This window comes from Agrilus planipennis, unplaced genomic scaffold (genome assembly GCF_000699045.2).
Source record: "Agrilus planipennis isolate EAB-ADULT unplaced genomic scaffold, Apla_2.0 scaffold58, whole genome shotgun sequence".
Lineage (NCBI taxonomy): Eukaryota > Metazoa > Arthropoda > Insecta > Coleoptera > Buprestidae > Agrilus > Agrilus planipennis.
The window spans coordinates 494,696-506,979 of NW_020438916.1; the positions used below are offsets into that span (position 1 = coordinate 494,696).

The 12,284-nt window shown below is 35.8% G+C and overlaps 1 protein-coding gene across 2 annotated transcripts in view; it reads right to left on the minus strand.

The window, feature by feature from the left end:
• LOC108739190 (neuroglobin-like) overlaps positions 1 to 12,284 on the minus strand; it is a 219,567-nt gene that overhangs the window by 154,692 nt on the left and 52,591 nt on the right. The window lies entirely within an intron of this gene.

Consider the following 12,284-nt stretch of genomic DNA (forward strand, 5'->3'; position numbering starts at 1 on the left):
TTATGAGTGTGTCAGCCTATTTATAACATAATCTCCACCCTGATAGAGGAAGGGGTGAAAGTGCTAACCAACTGGTTTCTAATATTATTTAAGTACTTGAAGATAAAGTATCTTAAAGATATTGTTACCTGCAAAGTTCGATACCCTAAAATTACACCTAAACCACTTACATATAATATTTGTAAAAACCAACAAAATTGAATATTTGAATTTCCAACTTAATGTTTCAAGGAAACGGCAGGTAAATGTACCCTGGTCTGAACAATATATACATATATTAATCTACATACAAAAAAAAATGTGACGTGATACGTTAAAACAAAGTTTATATTTGCAAATTATAGACCAACATTTACATACTTAAGATAAAATACAAAAAACTTTTTTATCGCAGACGTGTTATTTAACAAACAGGTATTTTATTGGCGTTTTAAAAAATCCGCCATTACAATATTATTTTCGCGAACCTCCTCTGCAAACACTGCCAATCCCCAGGGGTTCACGAACCACCGGTTGGGAATCACTGATCCACCGAGCGGCATGGCCTAGAGGTCTAGACCATTGCTTAGCATTCGGGAGGACGCCGGTGCAATTCCGGGTCCGTCTGCCTTGGTCCAAGTTTTTCTGTGGTTTCCTTGGATCACTTAGGTAAATGCTGGGGCAGTAATACTCCACAGATAATCTTTCATTATCTTCTGTCTTCATTTCGTTCGTCTAATCTTTCTCACCCGAACTACCACCCACCCATTCCCACGATTCCTGAAAGGAGGCTGAAGAGGGCCTTCCGCCCTATCTTCCAGCATAGTCCGGAGGGACTGCCCGCCCACCAGCATTACTGGCTGGTGGGAATGAAACACCCAAAAGTTTTTTTAGTTTTAATCACTGATCTAAGTAAACGATGACAGTTAGACGAAAAATGGTTTTGTTCTTGACCCTCGAGAATCTAAAATACCCCTAACACCACGGATGGCACATATTCTAGGAACAGCTATGAATTTAAGTCAGATTTTTTTTATAAAAGGGAAATAAGTGATTGGGTATCCGTTGTTTAGTAATAAGTAGAAACAAATTAATATAACATAATTTAAAACAGGAAAAAAACAAACTGTAGCATGCAATATAACCAATAATGCATAAAAACACGAGCGCACTTTTTCCATTTTTGTAAATACGTTATTATAATTTCCATGACAATTTTCTTGCTCTAATAATGTTCAAAAAACAATCTGAACACGGGTCAATAAATGTAACGCCCAGTACGTGGCAAAACTTATTCCACCCCGTATTTGTCATTTAAATACATAACGCGTCAACCACTGGTTCCCGCTGGCTACAGAGGCTCTCGCCTAAACTATATCCTTTTTGACCTGCCACAAATTTCAGGATATCGATCGGCATCCTCTTAAGGTAGTGAGATCAGGGTGACGAACGCATCTCAATTCTCAATTGCGGTTAGGACATTTTTGTACTTGTCCACACACTGCGCTCTTGTCTCTTGTCTACTCTGCACGTGTTGCTACTAATATCTTAAATTGAAAGTAAAAAACTTTTGAGTAAACCATGGAATATTATCGTACTTGCTCACTAACATAATTGTTCTTGTTGTATGTTATATTACGTTAGATCCAACGAAATAAATAGTTTAATTAGTTTCGTGCATTATTAATTACACCACCCTCATTCTCGATATTATGTGTGGATATTCAGCTATGTCTTACACAAATAATTTAATGCACCTTCCTAACGTTTGATGTAGGAATGCCTTGTCGTTGTTTGGAGGGTAGATATTACTATAATAGCGAAGGTAATTCAATCAAATTTCACTTATTTTCTAAAAGGGCTATACGGGTCGTCTCTAAAGGTATTTTCCGTCATTCTGGGTCCGACCAGTAGAAATAAATTGTGATGACTGCATGTGATTGTCAGCTTAGTGTTTTCGTCATAACAAATATCACGAAACAAAAGATAAAACAACTTTAGGGATAGATATACAGGGGCAAAAGATTGGTGTGCTTAGATTTGTAGATGATATAGCAGTGTTAGCAGCTGGCAAGGAGAAGTTAGGGATAGCTTTAAATAAAATGAAAGCGGTATTGACAAAGCATTGCGTAAATATGAAAATAAATAAAATTAAACTAAAAATTTTGGTATGCAATGGAAGAAAAGGTAGATCAAGGGTAAATATAAAAATAGGAGACAGAAAATTAAAAGAAGTCGCTGATTTTCGGTATCTAGGAAGTCAGATAATTCAGGATGGAAGGAGCAGTATAGATGTAAAACAAAGGATAGCGTAGGTTCTTTAAGTATCTTCTATGTTTGCGAAAGGTTAATTTGGAAATTTGAAAAAGGTTGATAAAGGTGTATAACAGGAGCCCGGCTTTGTACGGTTGCGAAACGTAGACGGTGGAAAAGAACAGGTTAGATACGTCCAACCAGTTTTCGAAAAGTGTTACGGGCGAATGATGAAGACACTGTAGACAAAGAAAGTTATAAAAGAAGAGGTATTATGGAAGTCAATAAAAAATAGGCGAGATAGGTTGTTAGAACACCTTCTTAGGTAGCTAGTTAGACATTAGAAGCAGACATAGGAGTTAAGATCCGTAGAAGTAGACTTAGATTAGATTACCGCTTTTACCGAGCGGCATGGCCTAGAGGTTTAGATCATTGCTTAGCATTCCGGAGGACGCCGGTTCGATTCCGAGTCCGTCTGCCTCGGTCCAAGTTTTTCTGTGATTTCCTTGGATCACTTAGGCAAATGCTGGGGCAGTAATATTCCACAGATAATCTTTCATTCTCTTCTGTCTTCATTTCGCCCGTCTCAACTTTCTCACCCGAACCAGCAACCATCCATTCCCACGATTCCTGAAAGGAGGCTGAAGAGGGCCTGCCACTCTACCTTCCGGCATAGTCCGCAAGGAATGAAACACCCAAAAGTTTTTTTTTTTTTAGATTACCGTTCACAAATAGTTCTGGATGTGGGATGTTCTAGTTTTAGGGAAATGCGAATATTACCTCAGGATAGAAAAGAGTGGAGTTGAGTGTCCAACCAGTTTTAGGATTGACGGCCCTCTAATGGTAATGAATCACAAAATCTAGTATGCATAGCAATAAGTGTCAGTAGATCACTAATTTTAGAAACACTCAACGTCCTCTTTTTGTAGAATATTTGGGTCAAACGTAGAATGGCGATTAAGAGCATTGAATGTATCGATTCAGCTTCAAATCAACCTTGGTCCAATTTCTTAAGGATATTTTAAGGAGTGTGAATATTTCGGCTGAATGCGTGAAATTTTGGAAAATCATAAGTTCACTTTTTGTTTAATGTGACATTTGAAATGATAATGTTTTTCGATATGTTCAACTGTAATTTTTTCCAACATCTATATATTTTTTTTGATATAGAATAAACATGTATTTAATTTTAGATTTTCGAGTGGTAATTAGCGTTTCAGAACAATGAAATTACGTTTCTGTAATTGTTTACGTCTAGCTAGTTCATTGAAATTGACAAAATTCATTAAAACTAAAATAGCCTTCGTTTTGAAAATAGAAAATAGGATAAAAAAAGTAGAAAGAGGAGACTGTGATAAATATTAATTAAAAATTAAAAGGAAGACTCACCCCTAATTACCACAAAAAACTTTATTTGAGCAGACATATTTAAGAATATTATTCGTATCATTATTGGCCGGTTAATATCTATCATAAATATTCAAAAATTCATCATATTTACCGAACTTACTGTGGTAATATATCTATAATAACTGGTAATTATGCATAACCACTACATTAATCACGTTTACCATAACACATACATCGTTTAAGGAACTAAATTTAATTGCCCTAAAACACGCGACATTCTTTATTTTGTAATTAATTTCGAAGCTGTTTTAAGAATATGTAATTACGATTACTACTGATGCTATTAAGTGGTAAAACAAATCCTAGAATGTAATAAAACCGTAGGGGCATATTGGGCATTCATTTTTAGGGGTTTGCTTTCCAGTTCAGTTGATTTAATATTTGGTATTTTGTTGTTTGTTGCTATTTTGTAAATATTTATAAGACAAAAGAATCGCAGTTACTGATTCGTGTTTACCCAAATAACGCACTTTAAATTGTTGTTTTTGAAGGATTATATAATTGTATAAGTACATATGGGTATTCAGACTATCCCGGAGTTCATAATTTTTTTCATATCAACGTCTGAGACGGCATACAACTTGTAAAAGGAAAGTTATTTTACAATTGCTTTCAAAGGATTTTTCCGAAAAACCCAGTGTTTGTCTCTGAATATTAGATAGAACTGTCGTCATGGCAGATAAAAAATACAATAAAATGGTGTATCAAACAGCATAAATATCTACAAAACTAATATACAATCAATCCCGGTTTCTTAAATTTAGTTTTTGACGTGACGTCTTATAATTCGATGGAGCCGGCTGCACGCACGACAAAATATGACTCATGCGGCGTTACCTCGCTCTGAGGCGTTCCATTTAAGGCATACAAAATATCTATCAAACAAATAAAATTAAAATTTTCTTTTGAAAAATGAAACCATTCCATCAGTATTTTCTTATGACGTTGTCACGTTCAACTATCGTCAGTAAACCGACTTTACAGACAACCGATTTTTTTTATTGGTACTCAATCTTTTTATTTTTGTTATTAGCCATAGAAGAATGAAAAAGGCAACTTGGCTTCATCCAAGTCGGCTCTGACATGGCCTAATATCTACATTTAGAAAGATTTGATCCAAAAATTTTCAACTATTTGAGAATGTCTATTTGATCCGTGGTGACACAAGTTTTAACCGCTAGGCTTTCGCAAAGCAGTTGAACGCTTCCTGAGTAGGGTACTCCAGGGATTCCTGTTTGTGTTCTGTGGAACCCTGGTGTTCTGTGATGGAAGGGAAGGGTCGAAAGGGTTTTTATGAGATGCATATTTTTCATAACAAAACCCTAACGGTTCATTTTATGATAGGGTCGAGGACCACTATTTTTGTGAAAGAAATATGTAAATACCAGACGAGAGGCGAGGAAATTCGGTCGTACTAGTGCACGATGAGATATGGATATTGAAATTGGTTTATTCAACCGAAATATTCGATAAACCTGTCGTACCTAATGAGTAGGTCCTTACAGTGAAGAATTACAACTACGTACACAATAAGAGACAAAATATCTTCTCTAACGGTGATAAAAAAAACAAATTTTGCTTCTAAATTGAATGTGCTGAACAAAAAAGTTACAAATGTCTTCCTCTACTAGATAGATTTTCACAAAGAAAATGAGTTAAAACTAATTTCAGATGTAGGTAAAGTTAGAAATGAACATCTATTGAACCTCAAAAAATCCTTCAAAGAATATTTTCCAAAGAAGTTACAGGACAGACACTGAGTACAGAATCCATTCGCAAATCAGTCTAAAGCGTTAATGTTAACGAATCTAAATTATCAGTTGATTCAAATTTGAATAACCTTTAGATTGAATTTAAGGATCATGTCCTGCAGTTGTTGAGAAGGTTATCACGGTTTCTGTATTCAGAAATACTCGAATTCAGTTATTGGACATTGAACTTAATTTTTACGGTATAACAAGTAAAAATGTGCACATTAAATTCCTGCAATTAAGATTTCGAATTCAAAATAGTTGAAGATTACAGGGTCTCACACTTAAAACTATTATCAGTTTACTATTTTGTCGAGGTGGGATTCTACCAAAAAACAGGGTTGGTCAAAGGGAGTTTCGTAGCAAAAAATAATTGGGAACCGCTGAGGTACTACATTGTACCAGATTCAGGCAAATCCAACCCTGTCGTTCAAATTTTGGGGCTGAACAGTTCACAATCCACACATAGAAGTAAGAAGACACTTGGAGACGCTGTGTAAATAAGATTAACGTGGTTAATTTTGTATCCACAAGCATTTTGTAAGCCCTTAAACAAAGTCTATCAGTGGAAGACTGCTCCCACTTTAATAAACATATATATGCTCCCTGATCATTGATTTGCTTATTACTTTGTGCCACTAGAACGAACAGTAATATTTCATTTTCGTCTGCTGTCACTTTGCGATATATTAGACATTTGGTTGGCTTTCTACTAACGTACAAAAAAAATTAAAGCAAATAATGGAAACTTGAGTCGAAAAATTAGCATCGACTTCAAACAACTGTAAAAACTTTAGTTTTTGTTCTTGCAGTTCAATTTAATATTCTGGTACCAATTTATCACCCCTGCTTCTAACACCGCCCTTTACTAATGGGGCCGATTCAGAAAGAAAATGTAGCCTTTGTTTGCGCTAATTAATGTTCAGGTAATAAATTTAATCGGCAGACCGTCTAATTCGTTCCCCTCGAGTTGATTATTTTGAAGGAGTATACGCCATAGCCGGAGAGGGCTGTGGCTGCCTTTAAAAGATTAAGATCAAATTAACCGGTCGATACTCCACCTACTTGTTTGTATGTGCGAAGGTTTGGATGCGTGCTTTTGGACTTAATCAAATCGCTTGGATTATGTTACGTGCGTCATGGTTTAGATTAAAAAGGTTCCGCGCTTCTTTTATCATTTGCATTATCCTAATTAATTTACCAAAAAATGTGTGCAGCACAATCGAGCTATAAATAAAGAATGCGTTAATAATGTCGACTGATAAATAGGTAGGTGTATGTGGTAGATATAGGCATAAAACTCTAATCATTGACGTAAATAAGTACGTAAATGTGCTTTCTAGGTTCAATTAAGTCAATAATAAATTATTGTACATGCGGTGCGAAAATGTGTATTTTCTGTAAATATTTAATACTATTTTTTAAACATTCTTTAATAGTCTTTCAAATTTTTGTATCACTTCAAATATTATCTCAATGCTTTTCAAGTTATTATCTTGTGCATACCTTTCAATCTAAACTATATTATTTAAATGGACCGTGTTGGAGCATACGTAATCCTAAAATGTAGCATCGTACAACAGATGGCGTTTACCGCGCCATTTGTGGTATTTTCTAAAACGCGCTGTTAAGATAGCAGGTAAAAGTTGTTCTCTGTTCTGTTGGAGATGTCTGCGACGCGCTGATGGGATCCAAAATGATCGAAATCGCGATCCGCGTCTGGCAGTTTCGATAGAATACAGGCCACTTCGAATTATTTTATTCTATTGTTCTCTAAGACTCTCAGTCACTTTTTCCTAGAAATTCAACTTCAACCATATTTGCATTCATTCTCATAGTAATATCTAGTTTTACCCTTAATTGCTTTTTCTTGAATTCTACACTGTTTAATTCTACGTATTGCTTAGCATTTACATTTCCACACATATTTACACTTAAACCTACAGGAAGTAGGTAGGTATCACAGCCTCTAAAGATACTAGATCCAAATCGTTTCATAACTATGCTGACACTGAGGAATACACCAAAATTAGCGATTCATTGCTAAAAAATTCGGTTAAAACAACATCCTGCATTGAAAGTGGGCCATATTTTAATTAAAAGTATCATATCATCAGCTGTGTCAGTTGCACCGATTTGAGTTTTAGCAAAATTAAAACATTTTCTTATCATCATCATCAAAGGGTCGTCAGTCCTAAGACTCGCACCTCCACTGTGTCCTATCCTGAGCGAATCTTTACATTTCCCTAAATAGTTCAAGCAGTATGGGCGGGTAAGTGGGAAAAATTATTCGGATTAAATTTTTTTAATCCAATTTTATTCTGAAGATTCTCCTGAATACAGCAATGTAGGTTGTCAGTAGCGTTGCCAGGTGTCCCGATTTTCATGGTTTGAGGACGCGTCCCGATTTGCACCTGATCGGGACGCTAAATGTCCCGATAAATCAATAAAATTATTAAAAACCCATTATTATATTGGTTGAACTGAGTAAAAAATTGAGGCAGCGGATCAAAGATGAATTTGTAGGATTCACGTAACATATTTAAAAAGTTGCCTGCTGATAAAGTTTCCAAAATAAAAAACGAGTGTTGTAGAAACTAAATACGAACTCAAGGATAGCAGATTGGACTTTAAACCATATTCTCTCCCATTCTCTTACGGGTCAATGGTCAAAATTATTGAAAACTTAAAATTTAATTCGTTCTTCGACATGGATCAACTTTACGAAGAAGTGTGTAAAGTGAAAGAGGTAGTAAAGGCAGCAGTGCAAAACAAAGACTTGACGGCGTTACAAAAGTGACACAACATTTTTAAAGACCTTCAAAAGTTATTTTCTTTTTTGGCTTCAATACCGGTATCAAATGCGGCAACGGAAAGGGTATTTTTTTTAGTCGGACCATTTTTGAAGTAAAACTTCTTTACGCACGGTAGGGTAAGTTCGTTTCATACGAGTTGCTATGTAACGAAATCATGCAAGGCATTTCTCCCGCTGTCTGTCCGTATGTATGCTCAGATCTTTAAAACTACGCAATGGACTTTAATGTATTTTTTTAATAGATAGAATAATTCAAGAGAAAGGTTTATATGTATAGTACATGCATAATATAATAGAGAAACACTGATTATTTGGTTTGTAATGTGATGTCGTAAATAAACACATTTTTTTGCGCTTACTTTGCAAACGAGATAGATAAACCCTACGAGGTAGATTAAAATAATATATTACAGTATTGTACACTTTANAATAACTTTTTGAAGCCTAGAAAATAGCGATATTCATGTATATTCCAAACTTCAAAACCCTCAGGCCTTTTGTACTGAAATTAAGCAAAAGAATATAAAATAATTCTCGTTTCACACCCGAAGGTACAGAGCTTTAGCAATCTTTTTAGAATTTCTAAAGTAAAAGATGTCATTACATACTATTAGTTAAAGTGAATGTATAGGTATATCCTGTTTACATTTTATTAATGTTAAGAGGCTTTGTAGATGTTTGATCAAATACTCACAGTTTGATTGTGACATATCCCAGACTGGTAATGATAAAAGGAGGAGGGATAGTATTATCCTCAACAGGAGATTAATGATTAATACCTTCAATGACGAAAAGCGTTTAAGCATTTTTATGTAGAATTTTGGGTTTATGTGTTTGTATGAAATTTTTTGCAAACCCCTTTTCTAAAACAATCTAGTTTCTTATAAAAATCGTATCAAAATAAATTGTTCCTGCTGAATGTTGTTACTAATGGCGATATTTTCGGGTTAGGGAAGAAAAATATATTTGACTTTCATTTTAATTTTCGCTTCTTATTGGTTCGTTTCTCAGCAAAGCCTTAAATTAAAAATAAGCGGTAATCAATATCACAATAAAAAAAAATAGTCTCCATCATTTTAGAGTGACTCATTAAAGGGCCCGGATAGAAATATCGATTGAAGATGTATTTGTATATACAAGCCTATTCGAAATTGCTTTTCAGGAAAGGTTACTCTTTAATTGGATAGGCAAGTGAGAGATAAATTAAATGGAAATTTGAAGAGGACTCGATAATTCGGGCTTGATGGTCGTTGTGAGTCGTGGATGTAGTTGTTTATCCGACGTTTCGGCAGTTACTGTCATTGGCATTTTCAGGGAACGTAGCAAGACAATTTAGCACAACCGCAGGGAAGAATTTTACGCTTTCGCCACGTCCCTTGCGAATAGAAACTATGGAAGGAGGAGGATTAATCCTGGATCACGACCATCAAACCCGATAACTTCGGCCATGAAAGCCTAATCATCTTTAGAAATAGAAATTACTATAATCACACAACGTAATTTAGTTAAATCGAATAGTGCTTACAAAACTAAATATTTTCGTAGTGCTACAATGAGAGAATTTAATGAAAATTGGATTCTTGTTTTTATGGTACCTTGTCGTTTTAGACACATTTAACGACATTTGGCACCGCTACCTCTTAATCTATACATCGAAGACGCGATCAACATCATTAAAGACAGTACAACTATAAGGATAGATATACAGGGGCAAAATATTATAGGGTTGTTCGGAAAGTCATTTCGTTTTTTTTGTGGAAATGAAAGACAGTTTTCGTATAATAAACAAATACTTTATTAAATTATATATTGACCGTTCTGGTCCAACACCTTTTGTCATCTTTCTGGTAGTAGCATAATTCCACGCTCATAAAATTTTTGGTCTTTGCTGGCAAAAAACTGATCGAGGAGGTTTTTGACCTCCTCATTTGAGGTGAAGGTTTTACCGTCTAAAAAATTTTGGAGTGACCGGAACAAATAATAATCCGATGGTGCCAGGTCTGGAGAATATGGTGGGTGTAGCATTGTATCCCATTCAAGCTGTAAAAGCTTTTGGCGAGTGACCAAACTTGTGTGAGGTCTCGCGTTGTCTTGGTGAAACACTACACCTTTCCTGTTGATTAGTTCTGACCTTTTCTGTTGAAGTGCATCATTCAGTTTGTCCAGCTGATGACAGTAGACTTCCGAATTAATCGTTGTGTTATCCGGTAAAAGCTCAAAAAAAACGATTCCTTTAAAATCCCACCAAACAGACAGCATCACCTTTTTTTGGTGAATATCGGCTTTGGAAATGGTTTGAGCCGGTTCATCTTTTTTGCTCCATGACCTCTTGCGTTTGACGTTGTTGTATACAACCCATTTTTCGTCCCCAGTGATGATGCGCTTCAAAAACGGATCATTTTCGTGACGTTTGAGAAGCGAATCGCAGACGTCAATGCGGCGACACAGATTTCTCTCTGTGAGAACATGGGGAACCCATACATCGAGCTTCGAGGATAATCCCAGGCCTTTCAAGTGGTCATAAACTGTTGAATTTGATAAATTTAACCTCAATCCGATCTCACGTGTTGTTATTCGCCGGTTCACATCAACTAATGCCTTTATCGCGTCTTTATCAGCTTCAACCGGCCTTCCCGAACGTGGTGCATCTTCGACATCAAAATTGCCGGATCGAAATTTAGCGAACCAGTTCTGGCACTGGCGTACTGTCAACACACCTTCTCCATACACATCAGTCAATTTCTTTCTGGCTTGAACAGCATTTTTACCCTTTCTGTAGTAAAACAGTAAGATATGTCGAAAATGCTGCTTATCGCTCTCCATATTTAAAAGGGCACCAACCAAAAACTACTGCGTAGAATTAATTGGAATTTTTCACACACAAGCCTTGCTATATGAGCTCTCAAAGCATATAAAAATTATACGGCTTAAATGTGAACTTGGGTGCAAAAGAATACAATTAAATCCTCTGTCGGGAAAAAACGAAATGACTTTCCGAACAACCCTATAGTATGCTTAGATTTGCAGATAATATAGCAGTATTAGTATCTAGCAAGGAGGAGTTAGAGATAGAGTATTGAATGAAAATAAATAAGTAAAACAAAAATACTGGTATGCCAGGGAAGAAAAAAATAGGAAAAGTGCGCTGATTTTAGGTATCTAGGAAGTCAGATACTCACGTCGGAAGGACTAGTAGGGATATTAAGCAGAGGATAGCGCAAGGTCGAATCGTCTTCAGTAAAAAGAACTCACTACTATGCTCGCGAACGGTTAATTTAGAAATTCGAAAAAGATTATTAAAGGTGTATGTTTGGAGCACGGCGATGTATGGGTGCGAAATATGGACAGTGAGTGCGGCGGAAAAGAAACGTTCGAAATGTGGTGTTACCGTGGGTAGAGAAAGTTAGAAAGAGGTATTAGAAAGAATGAGAAGAACAATTAGCTTAACTCCGAAAAATCTAAACTAGAATCGTTCAGAGTAGGACTGACAAAAGTGCGGAAGCTGGAAACCAAGGATTCGCAGATGATAAACAAGAACCGCATTCAGATAGAAGATGATGTTCACGCTCGGGAAAAATAAGGATATGCACAAGAGGTTTAGTTCAACTTAATGCGTTTTTATTCTGTCTATTTAGTCGTGCCCTAGGTTGATAACGAAAATTACAGCCGGATCAGTTGGTGTGCGTCGAGTTCTTAACTCGAAGATGAACTGAACTTAAATGATTTATCTTAACACAGAATAGTTAATTCATTACTTGATGTAAAATTCTCAGAATCAAAACAGGTCAATTCTCGAAACACAAGGGTCTGTCCAAGTTTTTCATTACATACAGTGGCGTACATTTAAATCTTCGTAGTGATTAAAAGTTCGGTGGGTGCTGGATGAAACATATATTCATTTGTATGTATGTATGTAATAGATGAATAGTAAATAAAAAAATAATACAACGTGTAATCATACAACACGCTACTAAAGTGAAACTTCTTCAAACACAGAAGCATACCGGGATAGGGTATAGGGAATTGATTTAATAGTATTATTTGTACTACGTGGCCGAGTAGAGGGGGGACATCCG